The following is a 22,986-nucleotide window of genomic DNA, read 5'->3' on the forward strand; positions in this document are numbered from 1 at the left end:
AATTTTCATCTGATAAACGAAAGTTCTCTTTTAGAATTAATGCGAAGAATGGAATGAAAGTCAGGCCCTCTTCTTTTCCCATTAAGACATTATATCCCTAGTTATCCCTTTTGAGCCTTCAGAATAAAATACTTCATTTGGCAACCCCTGAGAATCGCAAACCCCACACTGAGACAAGTTTGAGTTGAAAAGGAAAATTTCAAAAAGTGGAAAAGTGAAAAGCCACAAAATCAAAAGACAAAAGAAGAAAAGAGAACCTCAGTTCACAAATAAACTGGGGCAAATTTTTGAAAAGTTCAAAAAATGGCAGAAGGCCGAAAAATCAAAAGAGGAAAGAAAATGAAAGAAGGCCTCAATTGAGCATAAACTGGGGCAAATTCTGATTTAGCCCTAAAATAGAGTTGGCACAACAATGCGATCTCAGATTACTTAAACCACTCTTGAAATCTGCCTTCAAACCTTAAACTTTTCTTAACACCCCACCAGACCCCATTACAAAAGCCAAAAAGTCCTGGCTTCCGTTCTTGGTATTACCTCTTTTAAGGAAATTTTTCTAAGTCACATGGCAAATGATGTCAATACGCCTTCACTCACGTTGTAAGGGAAGGGGTTGTCGCACTGATGCCATTATCTCCTAAAACACATCTTTTTGAGTTGATAAAGGCTATTGGCGAGATTTGTTCATCAGGCGAAAATCCGAAAAGGGGACCTTTTGTAAAATAAAAAAAAAAAGAAAAGAGAAGAAGAAAAAAAAAAGAGAGAAAAAAAAAGCAAAAAGAAAAAGAAAAGAAAAAAGAAGTGGGAATGGTCTTAGTGAAAACCTAGAAGGGCGCTAAGGTAGAGTTTCATGAGAAAAGTGAGGTTGGAATTAGAAAGCTGATGATTCGGTTCATTTGGGATTCCTTCTCGCATTATGTTTTTCTGTTGCCGACGTTGAACTCAGGGCAGATGATATCTAAAGGGTCAAGCGTGGTATTTGTTTGAAGTCGGAATACTTTTGGTTTTTCAAGTGTACATTGTCGAATTTATAGATTCATTTCTTCAAAATTAATTTTCTTTCAATAAATAATTGTTTTCATGTTACAGAAATTTTTGTCAATAAATAGACAACTCTTTCATTTGTTACATGGTCTCATCTATCTTTTGGATTTATCCAATGGCAATCCCCCTGATTTATCGAAAATCCCTGGATACCAAGGGCCTTATTAGCATTGGAAATCAATGGAATTTGATCAGATCACAGAGCAAAGTCGAGTTTTCAAAGTATCAAGGGGAAAACATCAAAGTACTCATGTTTACACATTTCTTGAAGGAGGAATAGATCGAATGGTGGTGGCATTATTTGTTCTTTCTTTTGCAGATTCATACGCATTTCAAAGGACGAAACTGGAGCAACTTTTTGAATTGAGAAATGTCGCCCAAGAATTTTTATATGACTGAGGGGATCGGACCAAAGAAGAAGCGAATCAAAGTTTTAAGGAGGATCAACCCTGCCATAATGCGAATCAATTGATTAATGGAAATTGGGGCCAATTATTTTTGAAAAATTCTCAAAAATCAAACTTGAATTTAATTTCTTATCTCTCGACAAATTTCAATTTCTTGTTAATGAAATTTCAGCGCCCGCCGCGCACCCTTCCATTCCCCACTCTTGACAACCACATTTGATTCTACCACCGTTAGCATCGAGTTTATCTCACTAACGTGTGCGTTTTCATTCAACCGCCGTTAGCATTGAGTCTATCTCACTAACGTGTGCGTTTTTACTTCAACCGCCGTTAGCATCGAGTCTATCTCACTAACGTGCGTGTTTTCATCCTACTGCCGTTAGAATCGAGTCTATCTCGCTAACGTGCGTGTTTTCATCCTACCGCCGTTAGCATCGAGTCTATCTCACTAACGTGCGTGTTTTCATTCCACCACCGTTAGCATCGAGTCTATCTCACTAACGTGCCTGTTTTCATTCCACCACCGTTAGCATCGAGTCTATCTCACTAACGTACGTGTTTTCATTCTACCGCTGTTAGCATCGAGTCTATCTCACTAACGTGCATGTTTTCATTCCACCACCGTTAGCATTGAGTCTATCTCACTAACGTGTGCGTTTCATCCTACCGCCGTTAGCATCGAGTCTATCTCACTAACGTGCGTGTTTTCATCCTACCGCCGTTAGCATCGAGTCCATCTCACTAACGTGTGTGTTTCATCCTGCCACCGTTAGCATCGAGTCTATCTCACTAACGCGTGTGTTTTATTCTATCCTCAGCAGGACCGGGTTCTATCCCGCTGACCGCTTAGATCACGTTGGGCCCGGACTTCGTGCCGCCAACTTCACAAGATCACGTTGGGCTTGGACTTCGTGCCGCCAACTTCACAACATCCCGTTGAGCCTGGATTTCGTGCCGCCAACATTTCATTGGGCAGGCTCGGGTTTAATCCCACTGACCAAATTCATTACACTGGGGCAAATTATTTCGAAAAGTCTCTCTCAGTCAGGAAAAATCAAAAAAAAAAATCAAAAATCAAAGTCAAAAATCAAATCAAGTTCATCACGGCAGGCTCGGGTTTGATCCCACTGTCCGATGGTCAAGACATTTCATTTTCATTGCTACTGGAGCTGGGTTTGTCCCGCCAGTAAGCATTTCATTTTTATAGCCACTAGCCGTGGGTCAGTCCCACTAGTAAGCACAGTCTCGTTTAAATTCTGTTCGGGTCAGTCCCGTTTTAAATTTCTGTCCGGGTCTATCCCGTGGGTCTATCCCATTTAATTTTCTGTCCGGGTCTATCCTGTGGGTCTATCCCAATTTTACATTTCTGTCCGGGTCTATCCCGTGGGTCTATCCCGTGGGTCTATCCCCATTTTTAAATTTCTGTTCGGGTCTATCCCGTGGGTCTATCCCATTTAAATTTCTGTCCGGGTCTATCCCGTTTGCATTTTCTGTTCGGGTCTATCCTGTGGGTCTATCCCATTTAAATTTCTGTCTGGGTCTATCCCATTTACGTTTCTGCTCGGGTCTATCCCGTTTACATTTTCTGCTCGGGTCTATCCCATTTTTACATTCATGTTCGGGTCAGGCCCATTTTTAGAATTCTTGTTCGTTGGAATCATCTTGCAGCCGAATAATGCAGGTAAGTATTTGGTGTCTACTTCTTTGTCTCAAGTTTTTTCAAAACTCAGACAAAGAGGGGCAAACTGTAGACACCAAATTTTTGGTGTAATTTCATTTACTGTTTATTTTTTTAGTTTTTTATTTGTCGTGTTAGTTTTATTCAATTTTTAGTTTTTAGTTTTATTTTTAAGTTTTTAGCATAGAGTTTCTTGAAATAAAAAAAAAGAAAGAGAAAAAGGAAAAATCATGAAAAAATGAAAAATAAAAAAGAAAAATAAAAAAAAAAGAAAAAAAAAGGAAAAGGAAAAGTAGCAATTTTGTTTTATTTATCTATTTTAGTCATTTCTGCTTAATTTATCTTTTATTTTTGTTTGGTTCATTTAGAAAAAAAGAAGAGGGAAAAATGGAAAAAAAAAAAAAAAAAAGAAAAGTGGAATTTGCATTTTCTAGTTTATATTATCCGATGTTAATTAATTTGTTTTTGTCTTTTTTTTTATTATTATCAGTATTGTTTTAATTACTTAAAAAAAATGATGATGAACACGCGACTTGCAAGCTGCGTTTTTGCAGCTTGCAAGGAGGGGCTCTTAGCAGCCCCTTAGCTGCAAATTTTGGAGAGTATAGCTGAGGGTTTAGGAGGGGGGTTCCTGGTATAAATAGCAAAAGAAAAGGCAGCCGCAAGAGAGAGGATCGGAGAGGGAGAAAAACATCAAAGGGTAAGAAAGAGAGGGAGCTGGGGGGAGTGACGGACAGAAATAGAAAGGGCAGTGGCGGCTGAGTTCTAAGATCTAAAAAACTAAAAAGGAAAAGGGAGTTTTTGGGAGAAAGGGGGAGATCCGGGACGGCAAGAGTAAACCAGAGAGGGGGAACAGCGGCGGAACTGGGAAAAATTCTGAGGGAGGCTAAGGCAAAAAGGGTGAGGTTGAGAGAGACCAAAAGGGGACTGACGGCTAAAACAGAGGACCGAGAGAGAATAGAGAAAAAGAAGGAGTTTCCTGGGTTTTGAGAGAAAGGCTTCGGGCAAGAGTGAAACAAAGAGAAACAAGAGAAGCTGTGAGCTGGGGAAAAGAGAAACTTTTGCAGAAAGTTTTGACAGAAAAAGGGAGAAAGTTTGGCGTTAAAAACGGCTACAAAATCATCAAATCTGAGACCAAACTTGTTGTCCTCCTCGTTTTTGAAAGCTGCAACCTGGGCTTCATATTTGGTGGAACTCGCTCATCTTCCTGCAGGCAATCGTTTTGGATTTCAACCTTATAAGGTGGTCAGGTAAATATAACTCATGCCCCTGCTGATTTAACGTGTTGCTCACAAAAATTCGTACCCATGATACATGAACAAATCAAATTTAGGTCGCCAGTTTTGTTGAACTATTTTCTTCCCTGTCCTATGCCGAATTTCAGACGATTCCCTGGTCAAATGCTTCTTGTTTTGTTGATGACTTTCTGATGTCGGATGATGTAAATAAAGCCATGAGTTACATGATCTTGTTGGCTCACTGTTTGATTTGGATAGGTGATGAACAAAACCAGAAAACTGCAGAAAGCTTTCTGCTTTATGATTTTTCGTCATGTTCGGATTCCTAATGCTCCCTTGGTTGCTGCTTCTTTTTGTGTTTTTGCGATGTTAATGATGGTTTTTGGCAATGGAAGGATCAGATAACATGATTTTTGTTGGTTTGGCAATGGGTTGGAATTTCTGGTTTTGCATTTTTGCATATTTGAGCAGCCAGTTCACGTTACCTTTCTGCGTTTTGGTGTCCGAGAGTGACCGTTGAGTTCCTTTCCATGTCTTTGCTTGTTGGGATGTCACATTCATGTCTTGTTTGTTTAGTTCAAAGTTTGGATGTTAGATTAAGAAAACTTTGGCTGAGGCATATGTTTGGATATGAATCTGGTCTTGGAAGGTGAAACTAAGGAAAGTTGTGTCTGTTGAACTCCCGGAGTCATAGAAAAGAGTTGCATGCTTGATGATTGCCTTGCTGTGTTTCCCTTGCTTAAAGACCGATACTTGATGTTTGGGTAAAAAAAATTACTCAGGGTCAGACAAAGAAAACTTGCTTTGCAAACCTAGTCATTCGCCTAAGTCACCAAGACACACCAGTCTTTTCTTGATAAATTTCTGCTGTCTAGCTGCGTTTTTTTTTTTTCTGTTTTGCTGGTTTCCTTCCCCGCGGCAGCTCACCAAAAAGACTAGTGTAGTCATCTAGTTTACTAATTAAGCTTTGTGCCTAAATGATCAATGATGAAGTTGCACGCTTTAATCCGAAGCTATGAACATTTTGGTGTGTATGTCTTGTGGATTGAAGCTGCAAAGTTTTTGCAGCAAGGGAAAACACGATAAGAAAGTTGCAGCAGTTTTGTTTCTCCCAATGTTTTGCATTTTCTTTCCAGAATTTTTGCATGAGATCTTTTAAATTTTCTGCCTGTTTGGATGATGATAATGATGTGGTTGCTGTCTAGTTTAAAGCTGAGTTGAGTTTGGGTTGGCAAACAAATGGGTTTTTGTGTTTTTTCTGGTATGTGGTTTGAAGCTGTCCAAGCTTGCGGCAGAAATTTGCATAAGTAAAGAAGATTTCAGTTTTCTACGTAGCATGCATGAAATAATTCTTCAAAATTGCCTCTTAACCCCCTCAAGTTTCACCTTATGCTATTATGACCCACAAAATTGAGAAAACTAATCAATTGAGTCCCTGTGATTTTTGCAGCAATGCATTATGGCCCAATTACATTCCATGATCTTGCAATTAGGTCCTAAGATATTTGCATTCAAACCATGGCTGGATCTTTTCTTGGCTCTTAGGACCTTTGAATTTCTTGAATGTTTTGATTCATTTTGAATGGTTGATTGATGTTGACAATTGGGATCTTGGTTTGCAATTAGGTCTTAAGGTAGGTACAAGTTGAGTCATTATTTGGCTTTCTTTTATTTTTTTTTTGACCTTTGAAGTTCCTAAAAGTGTTTGACTAAGCTTGAATGCTAGTTTAGTGTTCACAGTTGAGTCTTTGGTAGTATTAATTGTGACGCCCCGAAAGGTTGAGTGCGAGGACTCGCAAATTCCTTATATTTTCTCAAAAATGACCTTTTATTTGGAAATTATTCTTTTACTATGGCCCTACTTCTCAATCACCCCACGATAAGTGTACATGAACTTGGAAAGTAGGGTTTCACTTTTCGTTTTCAAGTTGGAGCAAGTTAGGGTTTTCACGTGTATCCGTAGTGTAATTATTCGGTACCGAATGAGGATCAAATTTGGTGTTTAAGAGTGACTTTTGGGTGAGAAATAATATGTGATTAGAAGCAATGATATAAAGTTAGTGAATAGGAAGTAAAAACCCTAGTATGTGTGATTTAAGGAAAAATGGTGCAAACCGACGGGTATCGATCACTACCGATTGACCGCACCACTTGACCACCACTTTCTTACCAAATGAGCTCATTAATATTTGAACAAAATATCCCCTCAATTCCAGCTAGCTTTGACCGAAATTATGGACCAAAATAACAAGGAAAAGAAACAAAAAAATGAGTGGAGGGTGGTGAGGACACTTGTCGGCCACCTAAGGGCCCTTGACCAAGACAACTTGTCTTACCTTCTTATCACCTTGGGCAACCTTTCTTCTTCATTTTTCTGCTACTTGGCTGAGACAAGAGAGGAGAGAAAGAGAGCAAGAAACCAACTTCCTTCTTCTTGAGTTGAGCCGTCCAAGTGAGGAATTAAAATTCTAAACCGATTAAAGTGTGAGTTGTGAGCTTGAGAAGCTAGGGGAACCAAGAATTCCAAGAGGAGGTGAAGTATTACTCTTGCAAGCTTCATTTGTTGAGGTATTTGCTGCCTATACTTGCTATATGGATGATATATGTTGTATCTAAGCTTATATAAGTGGTTGTAGTGATGATTGAAGCAAGAAATGAAGAAAGTTTCATTGAATCCCAAAAATTCCAGGTTTCTGGAAATTTTCAGCTCTATTCTGTCCGGTTTTGTAGCCCTATGTTAGAGGCCGATTTGGCCTTAGGTCAAAGCATGAAAGTTGTAGATAATGGTATTTTATAGGTGCCTACAAAATTTCAGCTCAATCGGAGCAACGTAGGTAGTGAAAAGTCCAAAATACCCTTACTGTTTTAAGTTTCTCCCCAGCAGTCCGTTTGGTCAGTTTATCCAGTTTATCACGTTTTTCTACTAGGATCCGTACTTATGAGCTCATTAATATTTGAACAAAATATCCCCTCAATTCCAGCTAGCTTTGACCGAAATTATGGACCAAAATAACAAGGAAAAGAAACAAAAAAATGAGTGGAGGGTGGTGAGGACACTTGTCGGCCACCTAAGGGCCCTTGACCAAGACAACTTGTCTTACCTTCTTATCACCTTGGGCAACCTTTCTTCTTCATTTTTCTGCTACTTGGCTGAGACAAGAGAGGAGAGAAAGAGAGCAAGAAACCAACTTCCTTCTTCTTGAGTTGAGCCGTCCAAGTGAGGAATTAAAATTCTAAACCGATTAAAGTGTGAGTTGTGAGCTTGAGAAGCTAGGGGAACCAAGAATTCCAAGAGGAGGTGAAGTATTACTCTTGCAAGCTTCATTTGTTGAGGTATTTGCTGCCTATACTTGCTATATGGATGATATATGTTGTATCTAAGCTTATATAAGTGGTTGTAGTGATGATTGAAGCAAGAAATGAAGAAAGTTTCATTGAATCCCAAAAATTCCAGGTTTCTGGAAATTTTCAGCTCTATTCTGTCCGGTTTTGTAGCCCTATGTTAGAGGCCGATTTGGCCTTAGGTCAAAGCATGAAAGTTGTAGATAATGGTATTTTATAGTTGCCTACAAAATTTCAGCTCAATCGGAGCAACGTAGGTAGTGAAAAGTCCAAAATACCCTTACTGTTTTAAGTTTCTCCCCAGCAGTCCGTTTGGTCAGTTTATCCAGTTTATCACGTTTTTCTACTAGGATCCGTACTGATTTAGTTTTTTACCAAAACATGAAAGTTGTAGTATTCTTACTTAGCTTTCAAACGCCTCTAAGAACACCTGAATCGGACTTTTGTAACCTGAGATATGACCATTACAGCACAATGCGGTTAGACAGCCGACGAGTGAGATTTTGGTTCTGTAAATTGAGGATTTAACTAGGTTGCATTGGAAACTGGACTAAGTGATCTTCATGAACATTGTAGCCTTGTGTCTTAGCTTCGAGAAGGTATAAGTTTCACCTCAATCCAATAAGCGTAGCCTCAGATGTACCCATTCGGCAAAAACCCGTCAAAACTGTCTTTTGTAAACTTCGTTTCCACACTTGTTGTTAGCTTAAATTTTGTCCTTGTATTGTTATGAGCCTATGGAACGGCTATTGACTTGCATTTATGATATATATGACTTTGGGATTGGCTGAGGAAAAATAATGAAGCCTAAATGGCTGGAAATTAGGTAAACACAAAGGGCATGCTGCCCAAATTTACGCTTGAGGGAATGAATTCCGGTTTCTAAGGTTTAATTGGGGGTTTTTCTAATGGTGGCTTTTAAGCTTCTAATTAGCTTTGATTGAGGGATATTGTGGCCTAATTGGATATATTTTATTGCTTATTAACCGTATGTGTGATCGGTAATATATTGTAGGTTGGAAATGAAGCATTTATGGGGAAATGTTGTCCGAACTTTGAGAATGTATGATTGCTTTGAGTTTGTGATTTAGAGCTTGGACTCGGGCAAGGTAATGATATATGATGGATGGTTTCTGAGCCGTGGAGGTGAGTGACCTCAAACTATTTCTGAAGTTATTTATGAACCGTTTCCTGCATTATTTACTTTTGGAGCTGTTTCCAAAGTTACTTTTGTACCGTTTTCTTGCATTATTTACCTTTAAACTGTTTCCAAAGTTACTTTTGAACTGTTTTCTTGCATATCATGCGTGCTTGCATGTGAGTGTTCCTTATTTGCTATATTTTCTTGACTTCATGACTTGTATTATTGATTGATAACGTGTTAAGTGCTTTGAATGATTTCCAAAACGAGCTTTCTAGGCGAGTGTGTACTTTATCGCACTCGACCTAAATAACTGTGCAATTTTCAAGGATTTAATTATTGAAATGCTAGTTGCGCATGAATGTAAGCCATTTGGCTGAATTGGCCACTGCCCTTTGTTACCGATCGACTCGAGCCAGAAGCGGACTCGGTCGGGCGATATGGTGACCTGGGTGAATTTGGTATACTCGAGTATTACCTTGTAGTCCGGCTACGTCCGGATGGGTGGAGTCCGGCCAATGGTCGGATGGGTGGAGTCCGGTCAACGTCCGGAAAAGGGGATGAACGAACAAAAGGATGAACGAGGGATTCTACTTACAAAAATGTATTTTCAAACGATTGGAGGAATAAGGGGAAATGTCAGGGGAACGAACGAACAAACGAATAGCTCCATGTGAGCCGTATCCTTTTAATGAATGTTACTATCGCTTTCCATTGTAAATGTTGTAATTGTTTCTGGACTTATCATTTGATTTATGACATTTGATTTATGACATCATTGAAATGAACTATTGTGAAAGATATTTGATTACTGATTTTACTGGTTACTCACTGAGCTTTTAGCTCACCCCAAAACTATTTTTATTCCCCTCCACAGGGCTCGAGGCGAAGGAAGTGCTTGTAGTACTTATTCACGTGACTAGATGGCCTATATTTTGTACAGTTTAGATTTGGAATTCCTCCTGTATTATAGCTGGTATCAAGGATCAGAGTGGCGCAACGGAAGCGTGGACGCTTCGCTTATGATTTGTAAATTTGTGGAACATCTGATGTATATTTGAGATTTACATTATAATTTGTTTGAGGACTGTAGTGATTGAGTGAGTCCCGGCGAGAGCTGGGCAGGCGACCCGTCGAACCCTCTGGTTCACCTTAGGGGGAGGTGGGGCCGTCACAGGTGGTATCAGAGCTTAGGCTTCAGATCTCTGTAGTGTATCCTAAGCTTGAAGTTTAGGATGCCGGACTGTGGGTTTGGTTTGTAATATTAGTGATTCTTACGGGATGTCTTGACTTGATTGGTACAAGATGGAATGTCGAGGACGACATTCTTTTAAGGAGGGGAGTTTGTGACGCCCCGAAAGGTTGAGTGCGAGGACTCGCAAATTCCTTATATTTTCTCAAAAATGACCTTTTATTTGGAAATTATTCTTTTACTATGGCCCTACTACTCAATCACCCCACGATAAGTGTACATGAACTTGGAAAGTAGGGTTTCACTTTTCGTTTTCAAGTTGGAGCAAGTTAGGGTTTTCACGTGTATCCGTAGTGTAATTATTCGGTACCGAATGAGGATCAAATTTGGTGTTTAAGAGTGACTTTTGGGTGAGAAATAATATGTGATTAGAAGCAATGATATAAAGTTAGTGAATAGGAAGTAAAAACCCTAGTATGTGTGATTTAAGGAAAAATGGTGCAAACCGACGGGTATCGATCACTACCGATTGACCGCACCACTTGACCACCACTTTCTTACCACATGAGCTCATTAATATTTGAACAAAATATCCCCTCAATTCCAGCTAGCTTTGACCGAAATTATGGACCAAAATAACAAGGAAAAGAAACAAAAAAATGAGTGGAGGGTGGTGAGGACACTTGTCGGCCACCTAAGGGCCCTTGACCAAGACAACTTGTCTTACCTTCTTATCACCTTGGGCAACCTTTCTTCTTCATTTTTCTGCTACTTGGCTGAGACAAGAGAGGAGAGAAAGAGAGCAAGAAACCAACTTCCTTCTTCTTGAGTTGAGCCGTCCAAGTGAGGAATTAAAATTCTAAACCGATTAAAGTGTGAGTTGTGAGCTTGAGAAGCTAGGGGAACCAAGAATTCCAAGAGGAGGTGAAGTATTACTCTTGCAAGCTTCATTTGTTGAGGTATTTGCTGCCTATACTTGCTATATGGATGATATATGTTGTATCTAAGCTTATATAAGTGGTTGTAGTGATGATTGAAGCAAGAAATGAAGAAAGTTTCATTGAATCCCAAAAATTCCAGGTTTCTGGAAATTTTCAGCTCTATTCTGTCCGGTTTTGTAGCCCTATGTTAGAGGCCGATTTGGCCTTAGGTCAAAGCATGAAAGTTGTAGATAATGGTATTTTATAGTTGCCTACAAAATTTCAGCTCAATCGGAGCAACGTAGGTAGTGAAAAGTCCAAAATACCCTTACTGTTTTAAGTTTCTCCCCAGCAGTCCGTTTGGTCAGTTTATCCAGTTTATCACGTTTTTCTACTAGGATCCGTACTGATTTAGTTTTTTACCAAAACATGAAAGTTGTAGTATTCTTACTTAGCTTTCAAACGCCTCTAAGAACACCTGAATCGGACTTTTGTAACCTGAGATATGACCATTACAGCACAATGCGGTTAGACAGCCGACGAGTGAGATTTTGGTTCTGTAAATTGAGGATTTAACTAGGTTGCATTGGAAACTGGACTAAGTGATCTTCATGAACATTGTAGCCTTGTGTCTTAGCTTCGAGAAGGTATAAGTTTCACCTCAATCCAATAAGCGTAGCCTCAGATGTACCCATTCCGCAAAAACCCGTCAAAACTGTCTTTTGTAAACTTCGTTTCCACACTTGTTGTTAGCTTAAATTTTGTCCTTGTATTGTTATGAGCCTATGGAACGGCTATTGACTTGCATTTATGATATATATGACTTTGGGATTGGCTGAGGAAAAATAATGAAGCCTAAATGGCTGGAAATTAGGTAAACACAAAGGGCATGCTGCCCAAATTTACGCTTGAGGGAATGAATTCCGGTTTCTAAGGTTTAATTGGGGGTTTTTCTAATGGTGGCTTTTAAGCTTCTAATTAGCTTTGATTGAGGGATATTGTGGCTTAATTGGATATATTTTATTGCTTATTAACCGTATGTGTGATCGGTAATATATTGTAGGTTGGAAATGAAGCATTTATGGGGAAATGTTGTCCGAACTTTGAGAATGTATGATTGCTTTGAGTTTGTGATTTAGAGCTTGGACTCGGGCAAGGTAATGATATATGATGGATGGTTTCTGAGCCGTGGAGGTGAGTGACCTCAAACTATTTCTGAAGTTATTTATGAACCGTTTCCTGCATTATTTACTTTTGGAGCTGTTTCCAAAGTTACTTTTGTACCGTTTTCTTGCATTATTTACCTTTAAACTGTTTCCAAAGTTACTTTTGAACTGTTTTCTTGCATATCATGCGTGCTTGCATGTGAGTGTTCCTTATTTGCTATATTTTCTTGACTTCATGACTTGTATTATTGATTGATAACGTGTTAAGTGCTTTGAATGATTTCCAAAACGAGCTTTCTAGGCGAGTGTGTACTTTATCGCACTCGACCTAAATAACTGTGCAATTTTCAAGGATTTAATTATTGAAATGCTAGTTGCGCATGAATGTAAGCCATTTGGCTGAATTGGCCACTGCCCTTTGTTACCGATCGACTCGAGCCAGAAGCGGACTCGGTCGGGCGATATGGTGACCTGGGTGAATTTGGTATACTCGAGTATTACCTTGTAGTCCGGCTACGTCCGGATGGGTGGAGTCCGGCCAATGGTCGGATGGGTGGAGTCCGGTCAACGTCCGGAAAAGGGGATGAACGAACAAAAGGATGAACGAGGGATTCTACTTACAAAAATGTATTTTCAAACGATTGGAGGAATAAGGGGAAATGTCAGGGGAACGAACGAACAAACGAATAGCTCCATGTGAGCCGTATCCTTTTAATGAATGTTACTATCGCTTTCCATTGTAAATGTTGTAATTGTTTCTGGACTTATCATTTGATTTATGACATCAATGATTTATGACATCATTGAAATGAACTATTGTGAAAGATATTTGATTACTGATTTTACTGGTTACTCACTGAGCTTTTAGCTCACCCCAAAACTATTTTTATTCCCCTCCACAGGGCTCGAGGCGAAGGAAGTGCTTGTAGTACTTATTCACGTGACTAGATGGCCTATATTTTGTACAGTTTAGATTTGGAATTCCTCCTGTATTATAGCTGGTATCAAGGATCAGAGTGGCGCAACGGAAGCGTGGACGCTTCGCTTATGATTTGTAAATTTGTGGAACATCTGATGTATATTTGAGATTTACATTATAATTTGTTTGAGGACTGTAGTGATTGAGTGAGTCCCGGCGAGAGCTGGGCAGGCGACCCGTCGAACCCTCTGGTTCACCTTAGGGGGAGGTGGGGCCGTCACAGGTGGTATCAGAGCTTAGGCTTCAGATCTCTGTAGTGTATCCTAAGCTTGAAGTTTAGGATGCCGGACTGTGGGTTTGGTTTGTAATATTAGTGATTCTTACGGGATGTCTTGACTTGATTGGTACAAGATGGAATGTCGAGGACGACATTCTTTTAAGGAGGGGAGTTTGTGACGCCCCGAAAGGTTGAGTGCGAGGACTCGCAAATTCCTTATATTTTCTCAAAAATGACCTTTTATTTGGAAATTATTCTTTTACTATGGCCCTACTACTCAATCACCCCACGATAAGTGTACATGAACTTGGAAAGTAGGGTTTCACTTTTCGTTTTCAAGTTGGAGCAAGTTAGGGTTTTCACGTGTATCCGTAGTGTAATTATTCGGTACCGAATGAGGATCAAATTTGGTGTTTAAGAGTGACTTTTGGGTGAGAAATAATATGTGATTAGAAGCAATGATATAAAGTTAGTGAATAGGAAGTAAAAACCCTAGTATGTGTGATTTAAGGAAAAATGGTGCAAACCGACGGGTATCGATCACTACCGATTGACCGCACCACTTGACCACCACTTTCTTACCACATGAGCTCATTAATATTTGAACAAAATATCCCCTCAATTCCAGCTAGCTTTGACCGAAATTATGGACCAAAATAACAAGGAAAAGAAACAAAAAAATGAGTGGAGGGTGGTGAGGACACTTGTCGGCCACCTAAGGGCCCTTGACCAAGACAACTTGTCTTACCTTCTTATCACCTTGGGCAACCTTTCTTCTTCATTTTTCTGCTACTTGGCTGAGACAAGAGAGGAGAGAAAGAGAGCAAGAAACCAACTTCCTTCTTCTTGAGTTGAGCCGTCCAAGTGAGGAATTAAAATTCTAAACCGATTAAAGTGTGAGTTGTGAGCTTGAGAAGCTAGGGGAACCAAGAATTCCAAGAGGAGGTGAAGTATTACTCTTGCAAGCTTCATTTGTTGAGGTATTTGCAGCCTATACTTGCTATATGGATGATATATGTTGTATCTAAGCTTATATAAGTGGTTGTAGTGATGATTGAAGCAAGAAATGAAGAAAGTTTCATTGAATCCCAAAAATTCCAGGTTTCTGGAAATTTTCAGCTCTATTCTGTCCGGTTTTGTAGCCCTATGTTAGAGGCCGATTTGGCCTTAGGTCAAAGCATGAAAGTTGTAGATAATGGTATTTTATAGGTGCCTACAAAATTTCAGCTCAATCGGAGCAACGTAGGTAGTGAAAAGTCCAAAATACCCTTACTGTTTTAAGTTTCTCCCCAGCAGTCCGTTTGGTCAGTTTATCCAGTTTATCACGTTTTTCTACTAGGATCCGTACTGATTTAGTTTTTTACCAAAACATGAAAGTTGTAGTATTCTTACTTAGCTTTCAAACGCCTCTAAGAACACCTGAATCGGACTTTTGTAACCTGAGATATGACCATTACAGCACAATGCGGTTAGACAGCCGACGAGTGAGATTTTGGTTCTGTAAATTGAGGATTTAACTAGGTTGCATTGGAAACTGGACTAAGTGATCTTCATGAACATTGTAGCCTTGTGTCTTAGCTTCGAGAAGGTATAAGTTTCACCTCAATCCAATAAGCGTAGCCTCAGATGTACCCATTCCGCAAAAACCCGTCAAAACTGTCTTTTGTAAACTTCGTTTCCACACTTGTTGTTAGCTTAAATTTTGTCCTTGTATTGTTATGAGCCTATGGAACGGCTATTGACTTGCATTTATGATATATATGACTTTGGGATTGGCTGAGGAAAAATAATGAAGCCTAAATGGCTGGAAATTAGGTAAACACAAAGGGCATGCTGCCCAAATTTACGCTTGAGGGAATGAATTCCGGTTTCTAAGGTTTAATTGGGGGTTTTTCTAATGGTGGCTTTTAAGCTTCTAATTAGCTTTGATTGAGGGATATTGTGGCCTAATTGGATATATTTTATTGCTTATTAACCGTATGTGTGATCGGTAATATATTGTAGGTTGGAAATGAAGCATTTATGGGGAAATGTTGTCCGAACTTTGAGAATGTATGATTGCTTTGAGTTTGTGATTTAGAGCTTGGACTCGGGCAAGGTAATGATATATGATGGATGGTTTCTGAGCCGTGGAGGTGAGTGACCTCTAACTATTTCTGAAGTTATTTATGAACCGTTTCCTGTATTATTTACTTTTGGAGCTGTTTCCAAAGTTACTTTTGTACCGTTTTCTTGCATTATTTACCTTTAAACTGTTTCCAAAGTTACTTTTGAACTGTTTTCTTGCATATCATGCGTGCTTGCATGTGAGTGTTCCTTATTTGCTATATTTTCTTGACTTCATGACTTGTATTATTGATTGATAACGTGTTAAGTGCTTTGAATGATTTCCAAAACGAGCTTTCTAGGCGAGTGTGTACTTTATCGCACTCGACCTAAATAACTGTGCAATTTTCAAGGATTTAATTATTGAAATGCTAGTTGCGCATGAATGTAAGCCATTTGGCTGAATTGGCCACTGCCCTTTGTTACCGATCGACTCGAGCCAGAAGCGGACTCGGTCGGGCGATATGGTGACCTGGGTGAATTTGGTATACTCGAGTATTACCTTGTAGTCCGGCTACGTCCGGATGGGTGGAGTCCGGCCAATGGTCGGATGGGTGGAGTCCGGTCAACGTCCGGAAAAGGGGATGAACGAACAAAAGGATGAACGAGGGATTCTACTTACAAAAATGTATTTTCAAACGATTGGAGGAATAAGGGGAAATGTCAGGGGAACGAACGAACAAACGAATAGCTCCATGTGAGCCGTATCCTTTTAATGAATGTTACTATCGCTTTCCATTGTAAATGTTGTAATTGTTTCTGGACTTATCATTTGATTTATGACATCATTGATTTATGACATCATTGAAATGAACTATTGTGAAAGATATTTGATTACTGATTTTACTGGTTACTCACTGAGCTTTTAGCTCACCCCAAAACTATTTTTATTCCCCTCCACAGGGCTCGAGGCGAAGGAAGTGCTTGTAGTACTTATTCACGTGACCAGATGGCCTATATTTTGTACAGTTTAGATTTGGAATTCCTCCTGTATTATAGCTGGTATCAAGGATCAGAGTGGCGCAACGGAAGCGTGGACGCTTCGCTTATGATTTGTAAATTTGTGGAACATCTGATGTATATTTGAGATTTACATTATAATTTGTTTGAGGACTGTAGTGATTGAGTGAGTCCCGGCGAGAGCTAGGCAGGCGACCCGCCGAACCCTCTGGTTCACCTTAGGGGGAGGTGGGGCCGTCACATTAATGCTTCAATTCAATGGCTTGTTGGCCTTCATGGGTTACCATGTTTTGCTAAGGTGATGCTTAATGCATGGATTTGTGAACCTTGTGACTAAATGAACTTATGGTGACCCATTTTCCTTACTTTCCCTAAATAAGTTGATTAATTGACTTTTTTCATGCTCATGGACCTTTTGAGTTCTAAAATGTTTCATTTGGTTTTGAATGGTTGATTAATGCTTGCATTTGGGTCCTTGGTGGATTCCTTTATTGGAAACTATGTATTGTTTGATTTCATTTAAATTGCAATTAGGAGAGATTTGGTGACTTTGTTATACTTTACTATTTGAGGTACCGTGACCTTTTTATTTGTTTTGAAGCCATTTTTCTTTCATTTGGACACCATTCCAAGGGGGCGGTATAATCTCTTTTATCTTTTTGTCTCTCCTATGTGATCCAATGTGCTAAGTGAATTGCATGTCTACTTTGCTTTCCTAGCTTTTCTTTAATTCCTTTTACTTATGTCATTTACTTTTTGTTTTCATTAAGTTATTCTTTTAATGGGGTATGTGTACACCTCTTGGCTTGTAATAGATAGGGTTTGGAGGAGCATTCGATGAAGAGCTGTTGAAGACTTGTGCCTAGCTAGCAAATGTAATAGTTAGGGCTTTAATTGTGTTATGTGTCTTGCATGCTTAGTTACTACGTGTTAATTTGCTTTGTTAGGGCCTTGCATCTAGTCGAGCATGCTAAATGTTATGTGCTATGTGTTTATAAGTGTTTGGCATGTCTACTCGCTTTCCATAACCTGAATGAATGTGATGGATGAATGTACGTTTCCACTAGTCCAACGCTAGTCGGAATTCATAGAATGGGCTAGTCCAACGCTAGACCCTTAGGAATTTCTCCTCGTTAGTACATGTTTGCATGTTCATTACATATCATGCATTTTTTAGTTTTATCATTTTGCATGCCCCTCGAACCCCTTTTCCCTCCATTTTAGGATTTTTGCATTTCATGCTAGTTATAGGGTTTATTTGCTTGAGAGTCCCCTTAAATATGGGATATAGACGAGTGTGGCTTTTTCTAAGCCTTAGCACGCTTGTATTCCCTCTATAAAAGGGTAAATTGAGTCACGATTTAGGTCTCCCCGTACCCAATATGCATGCATTCCCTAGGCTCATGCATTCTAAATCCACTCTATCATTACACTTTCACTTTTCATCCCATTTGCACACGTACACCTTTTATCCCTTCACTTGCACACGAACACTTTTATCATCACTTGCACACATGCACTTCATATTATCATTTCACATACCGTACCTTGCCCACTCACGTGCACATTTTCATTTACATATTTATTGTTTTTTATTACTTTTTCAAACTCATGTCCTCACATTGCATACATGCATTCCATTCATTTGCATCCCACTCGCATTATTCGTGACTTCTTCAAAGGATCGTTATTGGGCTTCACAACTAATGTGATTGGCACCACTCAACCTTTGAAGAGAAATTTCCCCCAATACCCCTAGGTCTAGGGTTTGCATTCATGTAGTGCATCCAAATGTAATACATTCTTTGGTTAAAATAAGAAAATCTTTGATTAAATCATGCAACTAGCCTTGGCTAGGTCAAAGGGGTGCCTTGGATTTTATCCTTGCCTTCCCCTTTGTCAAATGTGACTCCCGAACCTTTTTCTTTGGTTTACGTGGACTAGGAGTTGTTTAAAAGGGGTTTCTTACTACTTTTTCCTATTTTTCCTTTAAAAAATTCATTTTTTAGGTGACTTGGCACACCTTAACTCATTACCAAGTGGCGACTCCAATTGTTTCAAAAACCCTTTTTAAACTACATTTTGGGTCAAATTGTCGCATTCTCAAAACCCCATTTAGACCCATTTTTATTTTAAATCACAATTCATTTTCCAATCACAAATACATTTTTTCAAACCATTTATTTATTTATCAAAAAATGGGGCGCGACAGTAACCATTAAAATCAGTAATAAAATCGGTTTCACAATAGTTCATTTCAATGATGTCATAAATCAAATGATAAGTCCAGAAACAATTACAACATTTACAATACATTAAAATGGAGTATCAATAATTCAAGGAACATTTACAATGGAAAGCGATAGTAACACTCATTAAAAGGATACGGGCTCACATGGAGCTATTTGTTTGTTTGTTCGTTCCCCTGACATTTCTCCTTATTCCTCCAATCGTTTGAAAATACATTTTTTTGTAAGTAGAATCCCTCGTTCATCCTTTTGTTCGTTCATCCCCTTTTCCGGACGTTGATCGGACTCCACCCATCCGACCATTGGCCGGACCCCACCCATTCGGACGTAGCCGGACTACAAGGTAATACTCGAGTATACCAAATTCACCCAAGGTCACCATATCGCCCGACCGAGTCCGCTTCTGGCTCGAGTCGATCGGTAACGAAGGGTAGTGACCAGTTCAGCCCAAAGGCTTACATCATGCGCAACTAGCATTTAATCATTAATCATTGAAAATTTCATATTTATTTAGGTCGAGTGCGATAAAGTACACACTCGCCTAGAAAACTCGTTTTAACAATCATCGAAAGCACTTAACACCTTATCAATGAATAATAACAAGCCAATAAGTCAAGAATTACAGCAAACAAGGAACACTCATATGCAAGCACGCATGATATGCAAGAAAACAGTTCAAAAGTAACTTTGGAAACAGTTTAAAGGTAAATAATGCAAGAAAACGGTTCAAAAGTAACTTTGGAAACAGTTCAGAAGTAAATAATGCAGGAAACGGTTCATAAATAACTTTAGAAATAGTTTGAGGTCACTCACCTCCATGGCTCAGAAATCATCCATCATATAACATTGCCTTGCTCAAATCCAAGTCTTAGATCACAAACTCAAAGCAATCAAACCCTTTAAAACTTCGGATAGCACTTCCCCTAAATTTGCTTACTTTCCCAGCCATCATGGCTTCATTATATCTTCAGCCAGTCCCAAAGGTACACATACAACAACAAGTTCATCCAATAGCCATTCAGCAAGCTCCAAGTAATACGAGTACAATTCAAGCTAGGGAGAAGTTCGGAAATGAAAGTTAAGCTCAAAACCAGAAAAAACAGTTTTGACGTCATTTTATGGTAATGGTACCAAAAGCGTTACGATTGTCGGATGAAGGTACAAGACCCACCGTTTTGAAGCTAAGAGACAGGGCTACAATATTTCAGAAGGTCACTCAACCCAGTTTCGAGTGTAACCAGGTCAAAATTGCAAGAAACTACACCAGAACCGGAAAAACAGATTCACAGAACGTATTCTAGCGGAAACATCATAAATCAAGCTATCCAAGTCCAAATCCAGAAATTCCAAAACCATCTGAAAGCTAAGAAACAGGGCTACAATTCATCAGAAGGCCTCAACAACTAATTCGGAAGCAATCCTGACCAAAACAACCAATTACAGGCGCAATTCTTACATTCGGGTAAAACCAGAGCAGCAATAGTAATTTCGACTTTTCTCATTCCACACTACTCCGATTGACCTGAAATTTTGTAGGCACCTTTAAAATGTCATTCCCTACAACTTTCATGTTTTAAGCCAAGGCCAATTCGGCCTCTAACTAGGAGCTAAAAATTCAGACAGAATGTTCCTTCACAAAACCTAATTTTCTGAAATTTCTTCCAAAACAGAAATTGATTGCAATTGTCCACTTTTTCCACCTCATAGAGTCCTTAAACATCATTTTCAATCATCATACATGACCCCATAATCATATCCATATGAAAACAGAAAAATCCCCAATAATTATAAAACTTCACCAATTCAACCAAAATCAAGATATAATCCATCAAACCATCTCTTTAACTCACATAAGCCACTAATTAAACATGATTGAGAAGAAAAGAGAGGTTCCTTAGCTACTCACCTTACCAACTCAAGAAAGGAAGCAACTTAGCACCTTGGTCTTCCAAACCACTTCACAACCAACCTTAATACCACTAAACTAAGAGGTTTTATGGAGGAAATCCAAGTTTAATCGGTTAAATTGTTTGATTGGAGCAAGAAATGAAGAAGTAAGATGAAAGCTTTCCTTTCTTTTCTCCTTGTGAAGCTCAGCCAAGATGATGAATGTCGCGCCCCACTTTTCATGTTGGTGTGTGTGGTGTGTGAGATATGTATGTGAACATGTGTAAAAGTGAAAATAAAGGTCGTGGGATTGTGAAATGCGACGGTTTGGCCAAATAAAGTTCAAAAAGGGTTTTTGTATGAAAAATGGAGTCGCCACTTGGTATAGAGTTAGGGTGTACCAAGTCACCCAAAAAGATTTTTTGTTTTTGAATGAAAAAAAGTAGACAAACCCTTTTTGAAGACTTTTAGGTCTACGTAACCAAAGAAAGGGATCGGGGGTCACATTTGATAAGGGAGAAGGCAAAGGTGGAACCTAAGGCACTCCCCTACCCTAGCAAGAGCTAGTTGCGTGACTTAGCCCCACGTTTCCTAATTTTTCTACCCAAGGTATGTATCGCATGTTGGATATGACTAATGGATGCAAAATGGAAAGAAAAATGCCAACCTAAATCTAAAATGTCTCTTATGAGATTTTTGGTCCCAATCACATGGGTTTGTGAAGGCCAATAGGAAGAATCTCATAGAGGTCATAGGAAAATGCAAATGAAGACTCAAATATGTGCAAGTGTGAAAATGTATGAAGGATGCGAAATGTAAAAACAAGGTAAGTGCAAGTGTGCAAATGTGATAAAATAAAGGTGCTCGTGTGTAAATGGAGGAAAAAATAGAATAGTAGATACATATCAGTGCAATTTTGAGTGCCATTTGTGAGATGAGAAATAAATAAGTGATAAAAAGATGTTGAGAAAGTATGGATTGAGAAAAGTGAGAAAATGTGGTTAAAAGGTGAAAAGGTGATATAAAAAAGAATGCAAGTGTATGACCCTAAGGAGATGCATCAAGTTGGGCACGGGAAGGACTCCTAACTTTGTGACTTCAATTTTCCCTTTGATTAGAAAGGAGAACTAGCGTGCTAAGGCTATTTTGAGCCACACTCGCTCGTTTCCCTTATCGAAAGGGGACTCTCAAGCAAATGTACCCTATCACTAGCATGATATGCAAAAACCTAAAATGAAGGGGAAAGGATCGGAGGAACATGCCAAATGCTAGAAAACTAAGAAAAATGCATGAAATGAAGTGAAACATGCAAGTATGGACTCATGAGAGAAATCCCTAAGGGTCTAGCGTTGGACTAGCCCATTCTATGAATTCCTACTAGCGTTGGACTAGTAGAAACGTACATTCATCCATCACATTCATTCATGGCTATGGAAAGCGAGTAGACATGTCAAACACTCATAAACACATAGCACATAACACTTAGCATGCTCGACTAGATGCAAGAACCTAATAAAGCAAATTAACACATAGCCACAAAAACAAGCAATCAAGCTAATGAACCTATTACATTTGCTAGCTAGGCACATGTCTTCAATAGGTCTTCATCAAGTGCTTTCCAAGCCCTATCTATTACAAGCCAAGAGGTGTACACATACCCCATAAAGAATAACTTAAATAAAAAGCAAAAGTAAAAATGAAATAAATGAAAGGAATTAAGGAAAGGCAAGGGAAACAAGTAAACATGCAATTTTCACTTAGCACGTTAGATCACATAGGGAAAGAGACGAAAAAGATAAAAGAAGTTATACCTCCCTTGGAATGGTGTCCAAATGAAAGGTATCACTTATTAGTCCTCCAAAATAAAAGAAAAGGTCAAGGGACCAATTTATTTGAGAAATAATTAAAAATTAAAAATATGCAAACACAAACTCACTTGGTCATAAAAACCAAAATATGCAAACACAACTCACTTGGTCATAAAGACCTTAAAAATCATGATTTAAGTGCAAATTAAACAAAGCATGGAGGTTAATTGAAGCAAACAAGCAATGAAATTGAAAAATTAAAGTTTCCAAGGACCAAATTGCAAATATTAACAAAGCACTCAAGCCCAATTTAAACATTTTAGGAACTTCAAGGGGGCCACAAGGGGGCTAAAAGTAAAGAAAGAACCAAGAAATGATTCAAATTGCACTTACTCCATGACTCAATTGTAAGAGAGTGGAATGTGATTGGGCCTTTGTAACATTACTAGAGACTAGAGGGAGCAAAATGCTAAATTCAGAAATTACTTTCATGCAAAAACATGCAGCCACGTAAAAACTTAGACTTCTGCAACAAAAAAACGAAACATGCTTCCTTTTGTTTTCCAAGTTTGCTGCAATTTCCAGCCGCAGCTTTCTATTCATGCGGACCAGATTTTTTGATTCGAATGCACAACCTTGATCAAATATTTTTAGC

The sequence above is a fragment of the Coffea arabica genome, chromosome 5c (assembly GCF_036785885.1).
Source record: "Coffea arabica cultivar ET-39 chromosome 5c, Coffea Arabica ET-39 HiFi, whole genome shotgun sequence".
Classification (NCBI taxonomy): Eukaryota; Viridiplantae; Streptophyta; class Magnoliopsida; order Gentianales; family Rubiaceae; genus Coffea; species Coffea arabica.